The sequence below is a fragment of the Podarcis liolepis genome (assembly GCF_965112155.1).
Source record: "Podarcis liolepis genome assembly, chromosome: 10".
In the NCBI taxonomy this organism is placed as follows: domain Eukaryota; kingdom Metazoa; phylum Chordata; class Lepidosauria; order Squamata; family Lacertidae; genus Podarcis; species Podarcis liolepis.
In genome coordinates this window covers 52,715,688-52,743,424 of record NC_139562.1, presented here as the reverse complement: position 1 = coordinate 52,743,424, position 27,737 = coordinate 52,715,688, and the positions used below count along the sequence as shown (strand labels likewise).

At 42.4% G+C, this 27,737-nt stretch overlaps 1 long non-coding RNA gene across 1 annotated transcript; it reads left to right on the top strand.

Annotated features, from left to right (window-relative positions):
• Positions 1-10,547: 10,547 nt before the first annotated feature.
• LOC310687484 lies at positions 10,548-17,421 on the top strand. The gene is made up of 3 exons (XR_014516445.1): positions 10,548-10,687; positions 11,007-11,102; positions 14,212-17,421. It is a non-coding gene; the product is annotated as an uncharacterized lncRNA (long non-coding RNA).
• The last annotated feature ends 10,316 nt before the right edge of the window (positions 17,422-27,737 follow it).

Sequence of the window (27,737 nt, the reverse complement as noted above, 5' to 3'; positions counted from 1 at the left end):
TTCCTCACAAATCCTGTCTCAAAGATATGAATAAGGTGTGAGCCTGTGACCTGGCCCAGGAAATAAGTATTTTAGCACTACAAAAGAATGGCCAGGCTCCCCAGAAATCCAATCAAGCAACCTGCTAGACAGGAGATAAACAAGGAGAAGAGAAAAACAACATTTAAATTTCTGTGATGTAGGTGGGATGTATCTGAGGGGTGGTCTTAGGTTACACCCCTTCTGTGATGTATGCATAATGTTTCTGGGGGTGGTCCTGATCTAGAGAAGGGGAATTTCAAAAGTCTTTATAAGGCCTTGCAGGCCATTGTTCTGGGTCCTCTTCCTCTCCTGCGTGTGAGGGGAGTACCCTGTTGCAACAGATCAATAAAGATCAAGCTTACTAGCTGCTTTGCTTCTCAATATTCTCTGGTTGGCCTCTGTTATTTTCTCCTACCAATAGGGAACCTATGTAAGGACTCTATATGGGCTCTTGGATACCCCATAAGGGAAAAGGGCATATTTTTATTTACAACAGTTGCACCAGCCTTGCAATGCCTAAATAAATGTCCTGTTTGACTGACAATTGGAGTCTGGATTTTATTGGCCATCCAGGCTGAACCCACAGGGTATTGGGATAGTGAACCCCAATATTTCCCAACGAGCTCAAGGTGGCATACATCATTCGCAATTTGTCTTGCTTTGTTGGCCCAAGGTCATCCAAATAACTTTGTTTGTGTGATTATTTGAACCCTAGTCTCCCAGGCCCTAGTCCATCACCCTAACCACTACACCACACTGGATCTCAGCTCCTCCTTGTGATGGGTCTGAATCTGCACCTAAAGTCCATTTCATTTCCAGAGTGGAAATGAAGACACATGGGCTGTGGGAAGACACAACAGAGGGTTTTGGTAAGAGGACCTCAGAAACCTCAGTGCATGGACTGAGATTTCCACATGGTCCTTTGGATTGTGGTCTCCAGCTATTCATACAGTCGTGTGGTTAGAACTGTGTTAGAACACAGTGTTAGAACACAGTGTTAGAACTGGGAGGGATCTTGGACGTTATATCATTCAATCTCCTATCCAAATGCAAAAATCTTCCAATTACAGCATCACTGTTAGATGATCATGCAAGCCCTACTTAAACACCACCAGTGAAGGAGCATCTACTACCTCCTAAGACAGTCCACTCCTCTCCATTTCCCCAATTCAGGGAGCTTGGAAGAGGTGTGCTACTTCAGCAATGAAGCAGCTCACACTAGGAGCTTATATAGGAAGTGGAGGCCCCACAGTTTCCTGGCTTTCAGACAGGCCCTGACTTGGGCAAGTGCCTTCATGTACTTCCCCACCTCTCAAGTAGCCTAATGTGCAATTAGTTCTGCCTCATTCTCCCCTGGGCAGCAAGGTTGGCATGGTGTAAACACACAGGCGGGAGCCCTGGCTCCAATGGCGTGTTTGCACCATGCTAGTCTCTTCCCTCCACCACTCCATCCAGGTATGCAGCAGCACCTCAGCCCCTCAGCCCAAGGGAGGTCAGGTGAGTGGTGCAACTTCACCATGCCATCTGTTGTGGGTGGTGAGGAGAATCTAAGTCAGTCAGAAATCCAGGCAGCTAGTATGGGGGCCTTCAGTCCTGCAGCAGGGATACTCAGATCTATCGACTTTTCAGGGTCCTTGGCAGTGGGGAGCTCTGCTCCTCTTATGGGGCTTCAGGTTCAAAGTCTGAGCAGGGCTAAACCATGATGACTCCACTAGCCTCTCTTCTTGTTAAGACATTCCTCCTAATGTTTAGCCCAAATCTGTTTCCTTGCCATTTTCACCAATTAGTTCTAGTTCTGGCTGCTGGAGCAGCAGGGAACAAGTCTGCTCAGTCTTCTACGTGACAGTCCTGCAGATATTCTGAATTATTCCTTTTCCTCCCACTCCAAGGCAGGCAGGCAGACTGAGACCCATTTCTCAATCTGCAAAATAGCAATACTTATTACTAAACCTGACTGTTGAAAGAATGTATGAGTGTGATAAAGCAAGTCGCATATTAAAATTGCTACCTCCCGTCAGATAACACCGTATCCATTATGCTTTTGCTAATATATGGTACCAGGAAGACCGACAGCTCCATAACACTGTTACATTTGTACACAGAAGTTCCTCATATGTAGAAAATTGTGTGATTCCTGAATATGACAATCCACCACCTATGTAGATTGCTGTGGGTGACTAATTGATTGATTGATTGATTGATTGATTGATTGAGTTTACTTATCTGCTGCTTTCCACAATGAGCTGTGCTGTGGCTGGTCTTATTACACTTATTGTGTGTGTATATGTTTTCCGTTCTGTTCTGCTCATGTGGAAGCACTGGCTGAACACAGCAAGATAGGCTGCAAGTGGTCAGCACCACGGACAGCTCAATGTGTGTGGTTGGGGGCAGCTGATGGTTATGAAGTCAAACCAACAAGCAGAGAACTTGGAGCGTTACTCTTGACAATTATCATGAGCCAACTGCAAGATTAACCTGTCCCACAGCCACAGCTCTGCTTTCTTATAGGAAAACTGCTTGGGCTTAAGTAGGCTACGCCATATTCTGAATGTGCCTACACTGCCAAGGAAGACACTGGTGCCCCTATAAACCATAGTTTGTTCTAAGAATGAGTGCTCTAAGTCAGAGACGTAGGATAGGGCAGGACTGTAAAAGTGACTATGTAGGGATTTTTCAATGTGTGAAGGATCCCTGATTTCCAATCCTCATTCCAAACAAAAATTATAATGATTAAAACCATCACTACCCAGTACTTCATTTGTTAGCATGTTGGGTTTCTTACATTCTAGCCCCTATGAACTTTTGCCTATAGATTTTCTAGGACTAAATAAGCCTCATTGGATGTTTAGCATACATGGAGAAGAAGAACCTTAGGATCTTTGCTGATCATTTGAAACTCCACTCAAAGTGGCCCAAACTTTGCAAAACTATAGATCGTTTGCAAGACAATACTATCCTTTGACAATAGACAAACCCAAATCACAACTGGTATGTGTGTGAACATACCAAATATGGATCATGTTACTTCTTTCCTTAGTAATTCCGTGTACAAATCTGTGTCACCCAGAAAAGAAAGTACTATCTATGCAAATTGTTTCTTACATATGGCAATATACCTAAATAGAATATAGGCCAACTTCAGAAATGCAGCTTTCCTTTATTGCATAAGTTCCCCTCTTCCTTAGGAATTAGGTAGGAGAAATGGAGGGGAAGGCTCAGAACCCATTTGCTAAAAGAAAGATTTGGCCAATTGCAGAAATGACCACAGCATGGCCCTTAAACTGCTGTTCCTTGGCTGTGTCATTGCAAAGGGGGACAAAGAATGGCCAGAGAGAATCAGCAGCATTAGGCAAGCAATGTGACAAAGCCAAATGAAGGAGAAGGGAAACAAACTCCTAATAATGACACGGGCGCATATGCTAATATATTTTATGGCACGCGTGCAGCATAATTTCACACTCTCAGAAATAAGCCCAGAGGCAAACTACACAAAGGAAGAGATGTCTTATTTCCAGAATCATTATTATTATTCTTATAGTTGTTCCAGTGGGAGTATGACACAGATGCCAAGTCCTTTCAGAAGTACATCGGTAAGCACAAACATTATTCTGTGAACTGCCCTGAGACCCCCGGGTATGGGGCGATATATAAATTCTAATAATAATAATAGTAATAATTGCTGGAGTTGACAAAAGAGCGTACCATTACTGGCAGGGAACTGGGTCTGTTTAACATGCTGCACATCTGCGCACCTTCGTATCCGGTAATCTCTTTCCTAATAGCCAGGGAAATGTCAGCCCACTTGAACGCTGCAGTTCCCCCTTTCTGGATAGGTGAACAAGCTTTCATCATCAGCTGAGCTTGGAAGCAGCTGTTTTTGAGGTCAAGCCTGATGTGTAGAATACTGGTTGGTTGGTTGGTTGGTTGGTTGGTTGGTGTGACAATCACAAAGCAACCTTCTTTCCACTTTCTCAACCAGCTATGCAGAGCACTGATTGGCAGGCTCTCCTGGCAATCATGAAGCCACTTATGCTGCTCACCCAGAGCTTTCTGGTGATGGTGGTGGTGGTTGGCAGTGCTGGTGAAGTCTTGGAAGTAAAGACAGATAGGTTTGGCAGTGATGGTGGAGTTGGAAGATGTATGTTTCTCAGTAAGGAGAAGCTGTACCCACTGTATGAGAGAAACATGTTTGTCTCAGGCCTTAGAAAACTGAGAAGGAATGGGAGGTATACATTTTAGGACTGATCAACCATTTCTTCTTTTTTTGAGAAGGAAGATTTGTTTTACAGGAACCAGATTAGAGAAAACTGAAGCATAAACTGCCGTAGCGTAGAGTTTTAGCACTTAGTGATAGGTTGACATGCAATTTGTCTTCTCGAGTAAAAAAATAATAATACACACACACACTTGAGTCGGCATCTCTAAATTATTTAAATGATTATTCAAGCTGACATACCTTTGTTCTTCTTCTGTGATCGGAGGAAGCCAAGCTGACAGTAATGTTTTGGAGTGTCACAATCAGGTGGTGACGATCAGGCTGCCCACTTTAAGACAGGCGAAAATGTACCAGCTTGACATATTCTTACTGGCAGCATCATTGTTTCAGGGCGAGGGGGACAATTGCACTTAGCTAGCAACTTATATTGCAAACACGCTGAGAAACATAACCCACTTTCGCAAAGATCAACATAAACCTTTTTATTATAACTGACAATGCAGTTGGAGCAATATGGATTTTTCTTCCACGCGTTCTGTTGTTAGGATATGGTTACGGGTGCCGTGACTTTGAAATATTTTCCTCCCTGGCCTAATAAATAGCGGGAGACACATTAAAGACATGAATTTTCCAAACTAAAGGCTGTTGGAGGGTTGATTTATTTCCATGTGTCCTGTGAGCAACAGACTGAAGACACAATCTACCCCCATGTTCTTCTGCCTAAGTCCCATTGAAATGAATGGGGATGGGGAAAGAGAATTATTGTCAATCTCGTGCAAGCACTTCTGCTGTGAAAGGGTCATTAGATTAAATGCAGGTCCAAATATCGGCCATTCTATTCCCCTAGCTTTGGTGCGTTCAATACAGTGGCATTGGAAGAGGATGGAATGTCTCTTGGTACCTTGATCTGAAAGGAGCAGACCAGCAAGCTCAATGCAGCCCACTGTGGCGATCACACAGGGTCCCCGGACGTTTAATGGTATATTGATCCCTGTGCCACCACTGTGCTCGCTTCCCCGCTGCCCCCAACCCATAACTCTCGGCTAAAACACTGAGTCCAGACAGTTGTTAAAAGTGAACCAAATAAACAAGTTTATTTTATAAACATTAACAAGTTTATGGTTTCTCAGATAATATTCCTGGTCAGTATCTTAACTTTAGTTTCTTTACCGGCATATACCTTCCTAATACCTTCTGACTGATTATATCAACTGTTTGACTGACTCCTCTTAACAAATTCTCTCACTTTCTCCCATCAGACTAGCCCAACCCACAGACTTATCCTCTCTGTCTCTTCTCACTCCAGACTGTCTTCTCAACCACCCTAACTCTAACTCTAACTAACTCCTCCCCTTGGCTTCCCATTGGTTAGTCATTTTACAATTAGTTAACCCTTTCCTTATGAACCCAGTATGATGTCACACACCTAGGAGGGCAAACGCCACACCCACTGTCTAAAAACAATATGCAAGTTGTGGAATGTGTGTAAGGGGCGTGATGCCCACAGGGTCCTGTGCAAGCAGGATCCAGGATCACCTGTGGTGTTTTGGACATACAACTGAGTTTTGAGCATAACCCAGCAAGGGAGACCCACATTGCCATGTGCAGGCAATCCTGAAGCATGTGCATCCACACAGGAGCAAAACTAGACTTTATTTCACCCGGGTAAAAGAGCCAGTTTGGTAAACCCCTCCCCCCGACATTTGTGAACACACACACACACACACACAGGCTGGGAGCCTCAATAGGGTCCCTCTGGAGGCTTCACTTGGAGCCCAAAACCTAGCTAGTCCCCCTGTGCCTACGGCATTGCATCCACACTGCATGCTCAGTCTAGCTCCAACTGCTTTGATCCTTTAAAAAAACCACACACACACAGGGAGAAAAACAAATAGACACCTTTATCTGGGACTGAGAGTTATGTGCTACTAGAGCAGGACTGGGGCTATAATATCTAGGCATGCAGCTTGGGGAATTTTCTGCCCCGAGCATAAAGAAATGATAAACAGATATCTGTATGCCGCCGCCGCTGCCCCCACAATAAAACAGTTTTCTTTTAAATGATTTAGCTACCAATATCAGTTTTGTTTCCATAATATTAGCTATAAATCTGGATTTACAATTACTTTTAGGTATAATATCCATACCCTTGCTGAAACAGAGACATAAGCCTACTGCCAGTTTAAGAGCTTTGTCATAAGAGTAAATTATTCTGATACGATTTCATATTCTCTCTCTCTCTCTCCACCTTTTGTGAAGAGAATGAATATTTCTTAGACTCCGCTCTGCCTTTGCTACAGTCTGTCACCAGAATGAGTTATCACCAAATTTTAATGCTCCTATATTGAGCATTTTTATTCTCATTATATTCTCCCTCCTTTCCCCCCTTAATCTAGTGAGAAAAATTATAATAATAAAAGAGGAAAATAGGAGGACATTTATCCATTCCCTTGACACTCTTGACACAGGAGCCTGGACAGAAAGTACATCAAACTATATTATACTAAATATAATGATGCAGCAAGAATGAAGGTTAAAATTAGTTCATTCTCTTGGTTCACCTTCAGGGCCTGAGAAGGGACTTCAATGGCCAGCATCACTTTCAATTAAAGAAAGAGATGGGAACAAAATACCATCAATGGCTACTTTGAAGTACACTGTGGAATTGTTTTTTAAAAATTAAGCTGGACTTTATTGGCCACTTTGGTGTAACAAGGTGGAGAACTGAAAACATAATATTATTTTTATAACTTCAAAGTGGCAATCCTAATCATCCATCCTAGGAAGTAAATTCCTTTGAAGTTGGGCTAGGAAAGTGAATATATGGCAGAATATACACATTACCAGCTTACAACACAGCTAGGTTGTTCTCCCCCATGTGGATCAAAGCTGGGGTTTTGGCGTGGGAACGCATCATTACTTCATAGGTAATCATAGCATGGATATGGATCATGGCTAATGTTGTGTGTACACCACTTCCCAAAGAAGCATTGGGAGCGCACTGAATGCAGAGCAAACGAGAATGTGTACACACCCTAAGTCGGAAAAGAGTCTGTGCTTCTTAAAATATGACCATGTTTACCAGCACTGTTACATAGGGGTCTATTGGGTACTAAGGATCTTACAAAATGTTGGGTAAATTCAGACAACCATCAGGACACACACCCCCCGCAAGTGTCCCTATTTTCCAGGGACAGTCCTGGATTTACAGAAGCTGTCCCAGTTTTTTATTTGATTCCGGAATGCCCTGCTTTTCCTTAGGATGTCCCTATTTCCATCTGAGAAATGTTGGAGGGTATGGTGGGACAACCCTATTCTAATCAGAGAAATGATGGAGGGTTATAAAACCCCCGAGCCAAGGAGATAAGTAATTATACAACCTTTATAAGATATCTGAGGGCAGCCCTGTATAAGGAAGTTCTTTAATGTTTAAAATTTTATTATGCTTTTATATACAGTATGTCGGAAGCTGCCCAGAGTGGCTAGGGCAACCCAATAATATGGGCGGAGTATAAATAATAATAATAATAAATTATTGTGTAATAGGATATTCCTATTTTCATCAGATAAATGTTGGAGGATATGTAACCATTTACCAGAGTGTACCTGTGCAACTTGGTAAGCTGGTTGGTGTCTTGTCAAAATGGGTTGGCATAATAGGCATGGTATCGATTTTATTTGATTCAGTAAATTTATCAGCTCACATCCTGACAAAGTTCAGTTTGGAGGGGCCTTGGCAACATGATTTCTGCTGGGTCTCTCCTAAATCAGTGAGTCACTGGCCCAAAGCTTACCTGGCAGTAGCAGTGGGCAGCTCTAAACCATGATTTTCAATTTCTTTCTTGATGAGGCAGCATGCTGGTATTTTAAATACCCAGCACAGGGGACCAGAACTACAGATCAGAATGACAAGCAGAAAATATTCAATTTAATATGTCAATTAGGAAATCAAGTCAATGGGGTTTGCTTAAGATACAAAGCACAATGTTGCCATAAAGAACACAGGTGATATGTAAAGTGTTAAGTTCAGAATACAGTATCGAAATTATACAAGTACTGTAATTTTTATTAAAGGGGCGGGGGGTACCAATAAGTTTGCTTACATGTTATACCACTTAGCTGTGGGGTGTGAAATGGTTTCAGTTGATAAAATGTGAGCAAACGTATTTGACACTTTCTAAAAGCTGATTGATCAGGAAGTCAGCATGCCCTAAAATATGGAAAGAGTTATCTGAACCCAGAAAAGCACAAAGGTGGGAAGCAATGATATCATCACCTGTGGTCACTTTTTATATCCTTTGCTCTTTTACAGGAGCAATTTTACAAAGTCATCTCTCAATTCTTAAAAGAAAATAACACCCCAAGTATAGAACTCACCTCCATCTGAGACACCTTTAAATGTGTTTCCTAAGGGTGATTTATAAGTGCCACCTCACTCATTAAAGCAGACAAAGAATCGACCAGGGACAGCTTCCTGCCAGATATTGAATACGTAGAAACTGGGCTTGGGTACTATGTCTACAACCAGAAATATGCTTTATCATTCGAAAATTTAATAAAACACGAAAAGGCCCTCCATATACACAGAGTACAATATTATGAACATGGCTTTAGGCCAAGCCTTCTATTAGGTGAACAGTACAGGCTCGGAAACTGTGCAAAATGATGCATTTCATAAAAATAAAATCCAGCCACTAAATCAGAAGATATGTGTATGATTTCCTGAATTACATAAACATCTCCATCAATCAGGCAGGCCAACCTTAGAAAATATTAGTTCATATATTTATTAGATGTCTAGCCTGGCTTTCCGCCCAGGAGCGGAATGTCCAAGAATTACCAGGAGGCTCTATCAATGAGACCTTCCCTTATGGATGTTGTGAGTTTGCAGGGGGTTCAGTCTGGGTGGAACCCTGGGTACCTTCCCAAACCTCCATTTCTGTATCTGTGAAGGTAGAATGCACAAAAGGAAGCCGCCAAACTGGTCCCTTTATCGAGGTAAAGGTTGTAGCTGGCCAGTTAAGTGCTCATCAGCACCCGCCCTGTGGAACGCCCTCCCACCAGATGTCAAAGAAAAACAACTACCAGACTTTTAGAATACATCTTAAGGCAACCCTATTTAAGGAAGCTTTTAATGCTTAATAGACTATTGTATTTTAATATTTTGTTGGAAGCCGCCCAAGTGGCTAGGGAAACCCAGCCAGATGGGTGGGGTATAAATAAATTATCATCATCATCATCATCTCAAGGAATGATGGTGCTTTCCAAGAAAAGGGGTAGGCATTCCCACCCACTCCCCTCACCTGGCTGGAGGCTAGTGATCTCAGGAGAAAGAACAGTAGCGCACACACACACACACACAAATTAAGTAAATAAATAAAAAATACTTAACTAAAAATAGAAATAATAAGAATATTTGCGATTGAAATGCTCACTGCAATGGAAAAAAAGGATGAATTTTGAGAGTGCTGAAAAGGTTTTTGGCAAATCCAAGAAAACTTGTTTTAGATTATATATATATTTTAAAAAGATGAAAAAAGTTGTGTTCTTTCTAATTTTGCTAAACATACTTGTTAACCGCATGAAAGGTACTCCCTGGTGTTAATTTTATTTAACTTCCTAGTTTTCAAATGACTGAAGATTTGGACAGATTTTTCCGAGAAGTTGGGAGTCGAAAGAAAATGAAAACGACTGTTGTCGAGACATTCCATTCCGAATCTGCAGCGAGACAGAGCCAGACAGAGGTTGATGATGGGTGGGTTTCCTTCCCTGACTATGCCCATGGTAGGGGTGGCTGGAGCTGGCAACCCTAAAAGCGTATCCCTGTGACCTAGAACTTGGACAGTGTGGCCGCAACGCCCAGAACCAAGAATGCAGTGGGAAAGACATCCGTTTATGTTGCCTTATAGCTCTTTTCCCTGCTAGATCTCCGAATCCAGCATTGCTTTAGGGCGATTCCACACCCACCTTCCACTTGCCGTACAGCGCTTTCTTTTCACAACATAATTATTAGGCTCACGGAGTCTGCTGCTGCTCCCACGCCGGTGTCAAAAGCCGACAATGGATTCAATTAGTCGGTCAGCAGAAATCCGCGAGCCTTCAAAAAGCAGCGTGAAGACTGCAATCCATCACGCAAACCGCCTTTTTCCATTTTCTGTTTCTAATCCTATCCTCAAGCAGCGCCAAGCAACCGAAAGCTGGAAGGGAAAAAGGCAAGCATTGCAAACGGCTGCTTTCCTTCTCCTCTGACTTCATCATAATCCAGCGGCGCTGAAAACCTGCTCGGGATTTCTAGCAAAAGCCCTAACCGGGGCGGTTAATCAAGGGTTAACAGGGAAGCCCCCCCCCCGCAATGCATGACGGGAGTTGTAGTCGCCGGCGGTTCCGAAGGGCGCAAACCAATCGCTCGCTCTTCCTCTTTCCCTGCTTGTAATGGCCGCTTCCAGGAAGGTAAGGCGAGTTGTGCTACTCCCGTGCTACTCAAAAGGGATCGGGGGGCAGACGGGGCGCTGGAGAATCCGGTGGAGCCGCTCTGGGGTTTCAAGTTGCCCGAATGCTTTTCAAATAGCCCTTTTCCCCGTTTGGAGCAAAAACTTGACAGGTGGAGCCCCCAAGTTGCTCCCAGTTGCAGCTTAAGTTTCTTTTCTGGCCATGTCGTGTGTCGCTGCGCGTGACTCCCAAGCACAGAGCTTTTCCCTCCTGGCCTCGGGTGGTTTCAGGATGATTTGATTTGCCTGATTTATGTCTTTTCTCCCTTATTCTTTTTTAGTAGTAGGCGTTGTCCAGGACGGCTGTCAGCTTCCTAAGATCCCAACGCCAACAACTCCAGGGAATACCCTAAATTACACAGGCTGTTACCTCCCCGGTAAGATTGCTGGTTATGTGTTCGTGGGACTGCTGTGTTATCCAAGGATATAGCTTGCTCTCTTCCTACAGAGGTAGTTAGCCATGTTGGTTTGCTGTAGCAACAGAAACTGCAGAGTCCAGAGTTAGGGCATAAACTTTCATGGGCTGGAATCCCCTTCAACCGATGCTTCCTTAAATATTAGGCATTGCTTACTTTTAAGAGAAGTATCAAATTCCTTGTTGATTTGAGAAGGGGAGGGGATCGCAGTGTGCAATCCTCACCTTGTCTACTTACAAGTCAGCCCTGTTGAATTCAGTGGATCTACTCATAGCTGTCAACGTTTCCCTTTTTTAAAGGGAAATTCCCTTATTCCGAATAGGATTCCTCGCAAGAAAAGGGGGAAGTTTACAGCTATGGATCTACTCCCAGGTATGTGGGTTACGGATCGTAGTCTTAGTCCGCCATTTAGACCTTGGCGTTTGCTTTGTTGATAGAAGAAAATCCTCTGCTATTGTATCCTTGTATATACACCTGTCAAAATGTTTTGCTGTTTTACTGTTTAAATGTTTTACTGTTTTTTATGGGAGACAGTAGGAAGAGGATAGTTCTGTTCCTGTTGCAGAACCCTGCCGTATTTTTATGAAGCATGTGGGTGAGGGAGCTTTTCCTGCTGTGATATAGGAAGTTGCCTTATACATTTGTTCCATCTAAGTCAGCTGACTGCTGGCAGCTCTCCAGGGTTTTGAGCAGAAATCCTTTCCTAACCAACCTGGAGATGTTGGGGACTGGATCTGAGGCCTTATGAATGCAAAGTTTGTGCCCTACCGCTGACCTCAACCCACTTGGGGTCTCTGGCAGGCACAGAGGCAATGGGATGCTTCACCCTTCCTCCTCCATCCTGGACAGTTGCCTGCATGAATTTCTTGTATTTTATGACTACTAGGCTAGTGTTTAAATACATGGCTACGTAATATAAGACTTCCCTTTTTCTAAAGGGGTGTCCCTCATTCTGAAACACTATGGCCTCATATGTTGTAACGGCCATTGTTTATCTCATGCAGCATAGCCCTTGAATACATTTTTTTAAAAAAACTTTGGCCTTGAAAATATAAGTTGACCCCTTCCATTAAAGGGGGGGGTAGAAAAGAAGTGTGGCCCTTACTTAGTGGACTATATTTAGCATCATAACAATAGACCCTGCAAATATATCTTTATTTCATTAAACAGTTACTTGGCCTAAATGTTATTTGTTAAGAAATTTGATCTGGCAATATTGTGTGCATGGCCCCAAACATGCACACTGATGAATGTGAGGGTGCTTGAGGGATAGGGATAATGAAAAGCAAAAGGACACAGCTTAATTTGCTGTGTTTAAATAAAGCATTGTATTAGTAAACTAACAGGGAATGTCTGTTTTTAGAAACCAATAAACATTTTGTTTTTTAAATAGTACAGTTTACGAGTTGGGACCTATTGTGCCAAAAATGGGGCAAAACCACGTTTTGATCCACCATCTTGGATCAAATTGGTGCCTGGCATCCTAACAGCGACTACGTTTGCTGCCCCCATCTCAGAAACCCTCATGCAGAGTTTGGCAATGCTATCTCAAGCGAGAGCCAAGCCTATGCCAAAAAATGGGTGCAGTCACAGAAAAGTCACGTGTCAGCCAGCCATCTGGATTCAAAATGGCACCCAGCAACTAAACATAGACAGGTAGCACAGCCCCCACCTCAGAAATGCCTTGTGCCAAGTTTAGCAGTGATATATTGAGAGGCGTCCGAATGTGTAGAGAACAGAGGGACAGACAAACCCCTTTTCAAAATATATAGTAGATGAGCTGTCATTTTTATTGTAGTTCTTTTTTAAAAAATGTTAATGCAGATTTTACTTCAGATTATCAGTCTGCAGTACCTGTTCCCTGTTTCAGTCAGTCTGCTGTGGCCTCCACATTACTCCATCTATCACCCCCCCAAAAAAAAACAGTTATTATTGGCCTGACATTTTTATAACTGAACCAGGCAGTAGAAGAGGTAGGGTCATGAAGAAAATTGTCAATAAATGAATTCTCAATAAATGCATGTTCTTTCATCAAAATAACTCAGTTGGTAGTACATAAGATTCTAACTCTCAGGGTCGTGGGTTCAAGCCCTGTGTTGAGCAAAAAGATCCCTTCGTTGCAGGGGATTGGACTAGATGACCCTCGTGGTCCCTTCCAACTCTACAATTCTAGGATTCTAGTGAGCTGGAATTTCCATAACACATTAGCTATTCAAATAGTTGCTGTGCAAACCAATACATTTAGCATAGTGGCAGAAGTAATTTGGAACACTGTATTGAAATCAGACAAATGCCCTCCATTGTGATATTTCACCACCTGCTGAAAACATTTTTATTTTGTCGGGTGTTCTTAAGAGAATTAATTTGATTCGCTGTTGGCAATGTGTTCTCTACTTTATGTTCTTAGAATTTTGTTTAATTATTGTATGCTGCCATGACAGTTTATAAGTATTTTTATCAATAATAAACTAACTTTAAATCCTGAGATAATAAGCAACCGATAAGTATCTCACTCTGTCATCTTCTCCTTTGTCCCTATTCTCTGCATTGTTCAACTAATCATTCCATCTGTTTCTGATGCTCAGGCATGAGTGCCTGTTACGTCGGTAGCCAAAATGGCAACTCTCATGCACAAGAGGAAAGTATCAGCAGAATTGGCAAAGCCCCAATGTTTTCTGACGTACAAAAATTATGGTGAAAAGCTCCTGAGAGGAGGGGCAACCCCAAACACAGCTCAGGGGAGACTGAGCATGCTCAGTGGTCAGAAAATACAAAATAACTGTGGGGAGGTGAACAGCAAGCCATGCATGAGGGGAGGGTGGGATGTAGTGGCCTGTTGAAGGCATGGCTGACTGGAATTGTGACAACGCCACACTGAAACATTTTGTTGCCGGTCCCACTTGTCTCTTTCTGATGGCTTGGAAGGTTCCTGCCAATCATAAGCAATACCTCACAAAGTGGGTGGGAGCAGGAGTACTACTTTTTTTTTTAGCAATACTCAAAAGTCATGCCAGTTGTGAAGTTGACAAACTTTCCCTCTCTTTCCCACCCCCCACCCCCCTCTGTTTAGCCTTTCGCGCAGGAACATCGGATCAACAATGATTGGGAACATGGGCGCTACCGGGAATGCTTCCCATCTCTTCTTGGTGCTTTTATCACTCCTGATCGGGCTGCCTGTCGTGGCAGCTATGGATACGGGCGATGCATTAGCCCTACTCCTGGTTATGTTTCTTAGTTGCATTGGATTATGTGCCTGCCTGGGCTTATATGCGAGGAAACGCAACGGAGAGCTATGACTGAAGAAAAAGATGTCCCGGTCAAGCATAGCTACCTTGTTAGATGAGTTTCTGGCTGTTTCCAATACTGGAGTACGACTCATCAAATCCTTATTGCCATGTGGTGTTCAGGAACAAGGACTGTGTCTGACTGGAAGATTTTGGAGAATTGCACCCCACGCTCATAGGAAGACAAATATTTAATATTTCTTGGGATTAAGATGCTGCCTTAAAAGGGGGGGGGAGTCTTGTTTTGATTGAATAGGGGAAATTATCGTTTCTGAATGTGAATTTATATTAACTGAGGTACAGTGGAGAATTTGTGGTGGGGAGGAGAGGCAGTCTGGATGGAAATTAGTGTAAAGAAACACCAGACTATACAGCATAGGAGAATAAATAAAGACGCAGAACTAGTTCATTTAGAAACTACTTTGATTAGCTTCCTGTGATTAAATGTGTATCTCTTTTAACTTCCCCCAAATTAATATATATATATATATGTTTGTTTGTGGTTTGGTCAAGCTACTGTGTACCTTCCTAGTTTTGTTATGTATTCATTTTGGGACCGTCCTGGTATAGGTAATTTTGCAGATTTTGGTTGTTTTCGGGTACAATCTATTGGGAGCATATGTTACGCAAGCTTTGTTGAAGCACAATTATGGGTTTTTTTCTGGTATGCTTCCTTTTCTTAATTTCAGTAGAACTTGTATGAAAGTTTCTGATAGATTAGGCTCTCAATTGTTCAATCAAAATATTTCCAGGGGAGGATGTTTGAATGACCAAATATATTTTCTATATATCCTTTTTTATTACGATGTTTTATTGTTTGCAGCGTCATGTTCAGTATTTTAAAGATACTCACTGTGGTGGAAGCTTTCAGTATTTTAAAGGTGTTTAACAAGGTTAAGGGTCACTGATAACTCAACCAGATGATTATCCTGGGTCTTTAGGTGTAACTAATCAATAAACTACACAGGTTGTATGGTTTAAATGGCAGCATGCAAGCTTTCTTAGTTTGTGTGCTTAATTCTTCAGGGCTTGAGGAGAAAGTCTGTCTAAATTTAGTCTAGATCCCGACTGAATCCAGTGCTTAAAAAAGAAAGAAACCAACAAATAGTGATAGTGGGATAGGCATGCTTAGCTAGATCTTGTAAGGCAGTTTTGGCTTTGTGTTACACAACTGGAAGAGTCTGAACATGGCATAATATAATTAAGTCAGGAATAAGCATGGGTAGGCAACCATTGACCCTCCCAATGTTGAGCCACATTTTCTGTCATCCTTGTCCATGCTGGGTAGGGTTCCAACAATATCTGGAGCTCTGCAGGTTCCTTGAACCTTTTCTAGTGGAAAGACCTCCAGTCTTTGGTCCCAAGAGCCCAGTAGGTATGTTTGCTGTGAGATTGTATGAAGCTTTGCTCTTTTGCAGAGGCAAGGTCTAGTCACAGTAATGTCAACCTAAGGAGGCAGGAAAGAATAGGAACAAGCAGATTTACAGGTTGGCAGTCTTGGTGAGCAACTCAAGAACTTGTAGGAGGCTACTAGAAATGGGTTATGGAAGACTGTAACCACAGAGGCAGGGTGCACCCATTCTTTTCTCTGCCATTACAAGCAGTTGTGTTTGGTAGCACCTTTGGAGTCGTTGCAAGTCTGACTTGCAGAAAAAAATCAGCCGTAGCATTTAAACAAAGAGCCTCTGAGCTGCGTGCTGGTATCTTTGTGGTAATGTTTCAAGATGTTGATGAGAGCAGGTTGAGTGGGTTATGAAGCTTTGCTTATTACTGGTCTTGCAGTCTGCCTTTCTTTTGTATTGGGTCTCGTGCAGGCCTGATGTACATAGGGAAATGTACACATCCATCAAGGGCAAACCTTCCTGCTACAGCTATTGGCCAGCTGGTTTTCATTTACTGCATATTTTTCTAGTTTCAAAGTCACTAGAATACGCTTCCTAAGGTCCTTGCTCCAGCTTTCTCTCCTAGTAAATTGCCTCAAGGCAACAAGTGGTGTAGCATCTAGCAAGCGTCACCAAGAGGTATGGTACAAGGAGTCTTTCTATAACTTCACTCTCCACTTTTGAAATCAACTCTATTAGCATGCTTTCAAGAAATTCTGAAATGTACCTGTTTGTGTCCCTCCACTCATGAAAGACTCCTTGATCCACTGGAGCAGCTTTCCCCAAATTTGGGTCTCCAGCTGTTTTCCAGCTAAGATTCCCATCATCCCTGACCACTGGTCTTGCCAGATAGGGATGATGGGAGTTGTAGTCCAAAAACAAGTTTGTGAAATTGCATTGGGGGCTTTAGTGAATAGAAGTGAGAGTTGATGCCCATTTACTCTCTTCCCCCGGTAGCCCCTACTGTAAATTTGCTTCAGGGGGTGGGGGCCCTTTGGAATAGTGTGGGAAGGGGCACAGGAGGCTGAGGAAGAAAGAGGAAATTTGTAAAAGCCGTCTCCCTCCTTCCATTCACTGAAATAATTTTGGGGAGCCAAGAACTTTCCATGAGCAGAGGAACACAATTTGATACAACCCAAAGCCTTTCCCAGCCGTGGTTCAATACAGCTTAAATGTTGTAGGTCACCGTAGAGATTCACTTTGCTTGCTTCTCAGTGTGTTTCTTTAATGTGAGAATCACTGGATATGTGACTTCTGTATGATAACCCTTTCTAAAGCAAGCCAGAGGGCAGCTGTCTTTTTTCCAACGCCTAGTAGGGAATATGAAGCCAAAGAAAAAGCGTCGTTTTCCTTTCCATGATTTGTTTCTGTGCATTGTTGAATTAGTTTTTCCTTACACAAGCATCATACTTGCAACCCCCTCAAATGCTATCCATTTTCAGAACAGGCCTTGGATCAAAACAATAGTTTCTCTCTGTGCCCCTTCATTTGGTATCTCAGTTCTTACAAGCTACAAGAACAAAACCTTGGCAGTTGCGCTTGCTAGCCTGTGAGATTCTCCTCCCACCCCGGTTTTGTTTCTCCTCATATTTTTAATAAAAAATATTCCTTTCATTCTCTTTATTTGAGTGACTTGGTTGTGACAGAAGTGGGGTAATTAATTGCAAATGGCAATAATTGGAAATACTACTTTTTCTTGTTATTGGTCTCAGGCTGTGAATTAATTCTTTTTTGGCAACTTCTCTAATGTGTTATAAGACCTGACTGCCCACATTCTTAATCCCTTTTATTTAAATAGTGCAGCAGGCATAGGCGCCTGAATTTTTCAGGGTTGGGGCCCCTGTGTGAGATAAGACCTTTTGCCTTTGTGTGACAGTGCACGTGGAATTTTTGGTTATGAAATTCATTTGCAAACACTTTCATTAGGGTGACGTGTAGGGGCTGTTTAAACCTTCCCCAGATCGCACAATTAAATTCCATTCCCCTCACTTCAATAGTCGCTTAACCCTGGTTATTGAGAGACAGCCTAAATGAAAAGATTTACAACTATATTCGCAAGATGCTCAAACTCTGGCACATCTCCAGTGGAGGGAATTTTATAGTTGTGGGCAGACACAGAGAATCCTTCTCTGCACATCTTTTTCACATTGTCATTTTGCACAGATGGTATCCTTGGGTTCTTGGTTGATGCTAGACGCATTGGGAAATAAACATTTTGAAGTGTGCGCATGAGGTTTTTACCATTTTTGGATCTAACACTCACCCCACCCCACATGCAATGAGTCCATGCTCTAGTGCAAAAGTAGGGTGTTTTGCCAGTGCCTTATGTGCTGTGTCCCTCCCACCTGTGGTCCGAAAGGGGGAGCCCCTTGACATCCCTAACACCCTGGGCCACTTTATGCATTAAAACAAGCAATTCAAGACTAAAAATGTGCTTTGTAATTGTGCATATGTTAAACTAATGAAAAGAGATGGGTTGTTGTTTTTTAAAGACCCACTGTTGCGAGAGCATTCTAAGTTGATTTATTGAAGCATGCAAATGTCTTTTTCTTGTATGTTTAAAAAGTGTATTACACAAAATAGATAGCTGTACATTTATTAGGAATATCTTCACTTCTGCTATCTAAAAGCTTCCCATTGCCCTCCTGCTGCTGAAATCAAGTGGCGGCCCCATTTTGGATTTTTTTAAAGAAAGAAAGAAATGCTTCAGCATGTGTGCTTCATGTATACACTTAGAAACCAAAGAAAAAATGCCAAATTTTATTACTTTTTAAGTAGTACTTGAGTGGTCTAAGGCCCTGGCTCACATGTTTATGTAAATGTATAGCATTTTTATTTACTTACGTAACAGAATTCATATTCCACTTAACTGCAAAAGCCTCTAAGCAATTTACATAAAATGCACATTAGAATTATCAATAAAAAGTCAGAAGTTAAGAACAAGTAGAACTTAAAAATTCAAAATGTAAATAAAACAAGCAGTTAAAAATATGCATTTAAAAAAACAACAACAACCTATATATTAAAGTGTACGTCAAGGTTACATATCTGGGTAGGCTTGCCTGAACAAAAACAGTTTTTAGCAGGCACCAAAAACAAAACAGCAAGTTGTGCAGTTAACAGTTTGCTTGCTGCAAGAGGCTTAATATTAAATGTTCTAGGTGTTGAGAAGGTTGGGCATAGTGGAAATTGATGGCACCTGGAGTTGCATGATGGGCTTGCCGTGAACCATCACTGGGGGAATGTGGCAGGGGCTTGGGTCAAGGTTGTGGTGCATGAGAAGGTACTTCTCACAGGTGCCAGTATAGAACCTACTAGCAGTTGGAATGGGGGCAATTTTTGCCAGGCAAATATTGTTGGGTTAAAGGAGTAATACACACCACACCCGAGATCTAATGCAAGGGGCCACACAGGCACTTTAAAGCTTTTGTGAAAAAGACATTAAGTCATCACCAGTCTTCAAATGTTGTCCAGCTGGCCCTGAAAGAATTGCTCAGAAGAACATTTGGCAATAGCGGGACAGGAAATGTGTGCCATTTGATACCTAATAAATAGCAAGGTTGCCTGTTTTAGGGAGTGTTCCTCTCCTTTTTGATGTCAGCAGAAGTCCTTTTAAGCTCAAAAGTACAGCTCCAGCTGTTAGCCACTTAGCAAGGAGGATATAGATTAACATACACTAACAACAATAATATCATTACATCCTTAAGTGGCAAAAAGTATTCACTCGAAACTTTTCCTGACCAGATACACAGATATTCACGGTCTTTCAAAAGATTAAGTCGTATGCTTTATGAAATGCATAATGGTGCCTCTTCGCCGCAGAAGCTGTTTAAAATGCAGACTCGCTGTGCTAAGCACTGTGGTATAAACACTTAGTGAGGCCCAGAGATACATTAAATGTGTGGGCACATAATAGCCTGCAAACAAATATTAATGGGAGCACACACACACACACACACCGTAGCAACAAGAAAATCCTCAAACAACACACTTGTTAGCAAATGGAACCTACCACCTAAGCTGACGGGAGGGGAAGGCATTGCCCTCCAGAAGTTGCTGAATTCCAATTCCCCTGCCAGTTGGAAGTCTCTGGAGGGACACAGGATTCCTAATTTAAGCAGTCTGCAGACAGAAACCTACCATCTTTCAGTCCATAACTTGTAAACTGGCTAAATAATAGAGAAACTCTAGATCAGCTAAAAAGTCAATGCTTAATGATACAGGCAGGCCCAAGTGAAAGGCCTTTGCTGGGTTTGGGGGCCTCTGTCATTAAATGCATCAAGTCTTCACTAGAGTCTTGTCAACCACTCAGATGTTGCATTAGCGCACTTCGTTTTCCATAGCCATTTCTTTCCACCTGAAGTATCATAGCATTGAATGCATTGATTAAGGAGTCCAGACAGTCCCTCTGGAAAATGGAAATGTGGCGGTTGCTTTCTCCGGAATGGAGCAGCGAAGACGAGCATTACTAAAGCAGAGCACAGCACCATTCATATTGACTTATGTCAAAAATGCACACCTGATATCTTTATCATGAGATGTACTCAAGAGTTCATTATCTCATGCTTAGCCCCTCAGGCCAAAATTCTGCTTTGCGTTTCTCTTTCTAATTTTGGTACCTCACAGATGATTTGTTTTGTGGGAATGGAAGCAAGCTAACTTGATGGGACATGGAGATAAAGAAGTCGACTGCTCCTGCTTGCATGCAAACTGGTAATTACAGTGATTCATAACAATATGTCTAGACCAAAAGATTGCAGAGATCTGTATCATAGCGTTATGGGGACCAGATGCATCCGTACATATTAAAAATAACCCCCTTCCCTTCATTGCACAGAAGTTCTGGCTCTGTGGCATTGATTTCCAAGAACTGGATTCTGCTGCTCAGCTGATTCACTTCCCAAGCTAAGGGTTTAACAGCACCACTGGCTTGTTCTTGGGTTGATGGTGGTGGAAGCATAACAGTGCTTGGGAGAAGAAGAAGAAGAAGAAGAAGAAGAGTTTGGATTTGATATCCCGCCTTTCACTCCCCTTCAGGAGTCTCAAAGCGGCTAACATTCTCCTTTCCCTTCCTCCCCCACAACAAACACTCTGTGAGGTGAGTGGGGCTGAGAGACTTCACAGAAGTGTGACTGGCCCAAGGTCACCCAGCAGCTGCATGTGGAGGAGCGGAGACGCGAACCCGGTTTCCCAGATTACGTGACTACCGCTCTTAACCACTACACCACACTGGCAGCAGGAGACCACAGAAGGAAAATGGAGAGGTTCTCAGGTTGTAAACCTGTGTTTGGGCTGTATATGTTCTAGGCTGTACTGGGGAGCTAGCTTACTTGACTGATTTTCCATATAAAAACATTCCACATGTCTTAGGGAGAAGGATTCTAGCTTAGTCTTCCAGCCGAATGGAAGATGTAAAACAAAACCTCATTCTCTCCTTTATCTATTCAATGAAAAGAGAACATTAGTGGAATTTTAGCACGGATAAAAGTTTTTAAAAATAATTTTATAATAAGTTTACAGAAGTATGGAATTAAATGGAGACATTCACACAGAACATCCATAGGGGAGTCATAGCTATGTTCCTATCACTTACTCATTTTCACAAAAAGTAAAATTAAATATTGTGATTCACAACGATATAAAAAGAATCCTCACTTGTTTCCAAAACAAACATTGTAATGAAAGATAGCAGACCCTCCAAGTGTCCCTATTTTCCAGGGACAGTCCCAGGTTTAGAGAAGCTGTCCCGGTTTCTGATTTGATCTCGGAATGTCCCGCTTTTCCTTAGAACGTCCCTATTTTCTTTGGAGAAATTTTGGAGGGTATGAGATGAGTGATCTGAACACTTGTATTGCTTCCTAGCTGGCTTTATCATTTGATTCTGAACAGCTTTAAAGCCTCCATGAAGTTTACTAAACAGGAAGTGCTTACTTGTGCAACTGTTATGCAGTCATAGACTCATATGTCACATGTTTAATGTTACTAAGAAACTGGGCCTAGATAGTAAAACCTGCCTGTTTTTTTAAAAAAAAAAGTGGCAAAAGGCCAAACCAGAAGCAAAAATGGTGCAGAGAAAATGGGTTCACTAGTAACACAATCTGCGGCCATACTACTTTGGGGAGTAATGAATCGAGCTGATCCACCCACTTTCCAAAGATATACCTTTTCAATATTTCATTCTATATATACACAATATATACACACGTTTGAGAGTTCCTCATTCTGGAGTTGGGAGATGCTACCTTTAAGGATAGTCCTCACGATGGGGTCAGAGAAAGACAAAAATTTACCGTATTATTTGCTCTATAAGACTCACTTTTTCCCTCCTAAAAAGTAAGGGGGAACGTGTGTGCGTCTTATGGAGCGAATTCAGGCTGCGCAGCTATCCCAGAAGCCAGAACAGCAAGAGGGATTGCTGCTTTCACTGCGCAGCGATCCCTCTTGCTGTTCTGGCTTCTGAGATTCAGAATATTTTTTTTCTTGTTTTCCTCCTCCAAAAACTAGGTGCGCCTTGTGGTCTGGTGCGTCTTATGGAGCGAAAAATACAGTAATTATTAATCGAAATCCTTCTCACCAGTACCTGAGATTTGATGTCATTGCACATTGTAACATATTATTTTGGAATGTTATCTGTTTCTTACAATAAAGGGTTTTTTGAGGGGGGTTTTCCAAGAGTACCTAGTTGCATTAAAGCAATACATTTTAGGGAGAAAATATTGGATTTTTGGAAAGGAAGGAGAATGACCTCATTCCTTACATCACCCTCAGATTAAGCTGAAAGCACCGCTTTGGCTTGATAGACGGGTCAATCAAACACTTTTATGCAGAGTGTCTTTCAAGATGTTGGCAATTACAATAGGAAAAGTGTAGGAACAGCAAGCCAGATTTCCGGCATTCGACTTGCCTCAACCCTTTGGCCTGTTCCTAATTTTGTGTGTGTGCGCACACACACGCACGCACGCACACACACACACACACACACACACACAGAGTGTTATGAAACATGCACACGCAGACATCAAAGGATGGCTTTATAGCAGAATGACTCATTTGTTTCATTTGTTCTATCCTGAAGTTTAATGAATCCAATTAATCATGCATATTTTAGTAGGCACTTCATTACCAAATGGCTTTCTAGGGCCACAAAGAAGATAGCTATGCCTAATTCATAGGGGCTCAGGCTGCAGAGGCAGTGGGAATCTTTATGACCTTTTGTACAGGATAACTGGTCAGAGACTTCCATATATATATCATAAAAAACAATCCGGCTAAATTTAAGCACATTTAACTCCCACTGAGTGCAGCAGTGCAGCTTGAGGTTTTGAGAGGAATTGGAGAAAACATCCTCAGAATTGGGCTGGGTGGGGATACTATCTACAAATTTGCTTGTAGTGCTCCATGACGTGGTGGCGGTGATATTGCTATTGGTGGTCTTTGACTGCATACATTTAAGGTACGTTTCCCCACACACTGGGAAGTGTAGTTTGTTAAGGGTGATGGAAGTTGCAGCTCGATGAGAAATGAACTACAGTTCCCAGGAGTCTTTGGGAGTGCTTTAAATGCATGGAGTGCATACAACCATAGGTGCTTGCAATTTCCCATCCTTGCCACTTCCTGGTGCTAGGATACAGAATTCCTGGAAGAGGAATAGATATTGTGGGGGTAGGGGGAGAGAAATTGCCCATAGAGAGGGAACTAGCTCTATATTATCCTAGCGCAAAGTCATTACTCTTAGGAGCAGCCCATCTAAACTGCGGTGCTAGGTCTGGAACAGGCTGAACATGGCGCAATCTGCATAGCTATTACCATATTTTCCCATGTATAAGACTAAGCCCCCCCCCCCCGAAAAAAATAATGTCAAAAATTAGGCGGCATCTTATACACAGATACATCTCCCTCCCTCCCATTTTCTTAAATCTGAGTTCTCAAAAATAGGGGGTGTCTTGCACATGGGGGTGTCTTATAGATGCAAAAATACGTTATATGCAGCCCTATTTTTGTAATTGCAAAAAATAGGCTTAAATATACATTCACCTGCAGTGGGTCTATGGCAGTGTGGATGTATCACTGATTGGTGTGCATTCTTTCTCATTCTCCATTATCTTTATTTTATTATTATTATTATTATTATTATTATTATTATTATTATATCCATCAGTTGCATTTTTGCACTAAGATGTCTCGAAGTAACTTGTGGAATAAAAACAAAGATGCTAAAACCAGATATAAAAATAGCAACAAGCAAAAACTAAAATACTCGTCCAGAAACATATTCTCTAACAATATCTTAGCAATCTTCCTTACTGACCGTTTCATTGTGGTTTTTTTACCTTTTTGGGGGGAGGTGGGAACCCAACTTTATAGAATCAGGTCATTATAAACCCAACAGGATATAAATAAAAATTGAGATTATTCCCGCCCCTTTGGTGTAGGCTTCTTATCAGCGTTACTCTTTTATCACTTGCTTCATTCCTGTTGAACCTGGCCTCTGTTCTTCCTGCTCTGGCACAAACAGCGCCACTGGAAACAAGATATCTTCATATCTTCCAAGACTGTCTGCCCTGAAGTTGTGTTATGAGTTGCTCCCTGTTTACTAGCGTGAGATAAGGAGGGTCAAGTGATATATTTTACTGGATTATTTTTATGAGATCTTGTATATTTGACGGCAATGTCATTTACAGTGTGATGAAGAAATAAGCTGAACATAGTATTGAATTGAAGATGATTTTTCAGCCTACAGTTATGAGTCACTGTGCAGGAAGTGATACACAGGTTCCAGTGCGAAAGGCCCCTCCCTCGGGGGTAGTGACAGTGAAACAGAAGCTATTGATGTCTCTGCAATTGCAATTGTCCTTTACTGCTAGTGTTGCACACCCACAGATGGACACATAGGCTGCAGTCCTATAAATACCTGGGGATTAAACCCAACAGCCCGCCCTCAGAGGCTGATGGAGCTAATGGATTTCCAGACAGCCCAGGAGGATTTTCCAGCTGCTGTGACTGGCACTTCTGTCAAAGCCCTGGCTGACCTCCAGGACATCTGAATGGCTTGGGCTGATCGCCCCTGAGTGCCCTCTTCTGTAGTGATGCCAACTTGAATAAAATATGGGGGGGGTAAGCCCCACCCTACATAATCAATCACATGACACACTGCACACACACCATTTGAATGGGAATGCCCATCAACTTTGTGGGGGGCCCCCAACCAGCACAAATATTTTATTGTGGGGACCAAAGCCCCCATGGCCTCTAGAAGTTGGCTCCTATGCTCTTCTGCTTTGTGGGGCCTGCTTGACTGCCTGATATACTGGTCCAGAGCTTAGGGTGAGGAAACAAGCCGGGAGAAGGCTTGAACATGAGTGGAGGAAACCCCCGGTCAAATGCAATCAGACACTGGTGAGGGCTCATCGTCAAGCCTACCTAGTGGCAGTGAAGGCAGCAAAGAAGGCATACTCACTGTGCCATCCAAGAGAGGTTTTCTGGGTAGTGGTGGGGCTTTTACAATCTGGCCCAAGGGGAGGTGGCTGAGCCAATGGTAGCTCACTGTGACTTTTTTGCAAAGCATTTTTGAGGATAAAATTGCTTGCATCCACCGGGATCTTGACTCCACTATTACAGAAGAGGAATCTCAAGGGACATCCAGAGTCCTGTCTAGTCCTGTTGTGCTGGATGAGTCTCAGTTAATAAACTTGAGGATGTGGACAAGGTGCTTGGATCGGTCTGGGTGACCACTTGTGCTCTGGACCCTTGCCCCTCTTGGCCGATAAAAGCCAGCAGGGAGGGGACAGTTGGATGGGTCACAGAGCACATTTCAGGGATACTGTCTATGCCTAAGGAAGCATCTTCAGACATAATATGACATTTGCCAGGCCAGACTACCCTTCTCATTCCTCCTAACATTCTCATTCCTCCCAACAGAGCCACAGCTTATAGCAATCATCCAGTAAAATGTTTCCTAGTAGCACAAGGTTGTAATATGCACTGTAAATTTGATACCATTTTTCCAATGTACTTTTAACTAACCGAGGACACTTAATCATTCCAGGCTTGTATCAGTAATGTAGTGCTCCTGAATATTCGACTTTGATGAGGAAGGTAATTATTTACTGAGTTTTGCGAGGTCTTATGTGCGTGGTTCGTGTGTTTTACGTGCTCTGAGGAATTAGGCTGGAATACCCTGGACCCTGTATCGGAAAGCGAATCCATATACGTACTTCAGTGGGAATAAACTACATTATATCCAGACACTCTGCCTTGACAGACTTGGATGTAGCTTCAAATGAACAGTCTGAGTTACAATTAGATAAGCTATGTGCGACTGCATGGTAGCAGTTCTGTTATGAATTGAAAACTAACCGCAGCTATATTAAACTGGAACCAAGGAAACATCATTTAGACCTGTGTAGAATCAGAGAATTGGAGAGTTGGAAACGGACCCAAAGGGTCTTCTTGCAGTGCAGGACGCACAGCTAAATAATCTGTGGCTGAAGTCCATCCAACCACTTTTTTAAAACCTTGAATGGAAAATAGTCGTCCACCACCTTACAAGATGGTCAGACAGCACTTATTGTCAGAAAGTTCTTCCTAGGTGGACAGCCTTGGGGAACTACAGGTGAAACTCGAAAAATTAGAATATCATGGAAAAGTTCCTTGATTTCAGTAATTCAACTTGAAAGGTGAAACTAATATATGACATAGACTCATGACATGCCAAGTGAGATATGTCAAGCCTTTCTTTGTTATAATTGTGATTATCATGGCGTACAGCTGATGAAAACCCCAAATTAGCAATCTCAGAAAATTAGAATATTCAAGGAAATCATCAAAACAAGGATTGCAAATAGAGCAAGATCGGACCTCTGAGAAGTAGAAGCAGATTTCGCTTTGTATGTCATGAGTCGATCTCATATTTTAGTTTCACCTTTTAAGTTGAATGATTGAAATAAATGAACTTTTCCACGATATTCTAATTTATCAAGTTTCACCTGTATTCAGAGATCAAAACGTCTGCGGAACACACTTAGTTCTGCAGTTTGCACATGATCCATCTTCATGGGATGGCTGTTCTACTAACCAGCGACAGTCTCGGACATGACACAGGCAGAACTTCCACATTAAATGCAGCGTTATTCAGTGCAGTCAGTTCACACATTCAGCGGCCCGTCCATCAAGCTTATTGCAGTCAAGTGGCATATAAGCATGTGGGAACCAGGCCTTCATCCCTACCTGCCATCAAGTTAGTGGGAGTACACTACACTACTGCCTTAGGATCTGCGCTGGCCTCTTGTTCCCTTTCAAATGCAATTCAAAGTGCTGCTTTTGACCTATAAAGTCTTAAAACAGCTTGAGCCCTCCACATCACAGGGGGAAATCTTTTCTGGTGAACTCTCAGCTTAACTAGTGACGACCTCTTGCTAATGCCTTCCATCCACAGATCGTGAACCATGAAAGCACAAAAAAGGCAAGTATCTTCTGTGCTTTGGAAAATCGGTTTCTCTACTTTTGCACAAAAGTCCAAGCCTAAGCAGCTTTCCAAAGTGATGGGAAAACTTTCTAAGCAGACACCTGGCAGGTAGATGGTTATCTGGAGTATTTTTTTAATGAACAGAAAAGTTGCTGTCCACCTTGAACCTAGAAGAATAAATCTAATCAAGCAATTAATTAAATGCCTATTTTTTTCCTCTGTAGGCTTAAGATCACTATCACTTCATAGTACAGTGGTACCTCGGGTTAAGTACTTAATTCATTCCGGAGGTCCGTTCTTAACCTGAAACTGTTCTTAACCTGAAGCACCACTTTCCTGCTGCTGCTGCCGTGCCGCTGGAGCACGATTTCAGTTCTCGTCCTGAAGCAAAGTTCTTAACCTGAAGCACTATTTCTGGGTTAGTGGAGTCTGTAACCTGAAGCGTATGTGTCAGGGGTTCAGGAGC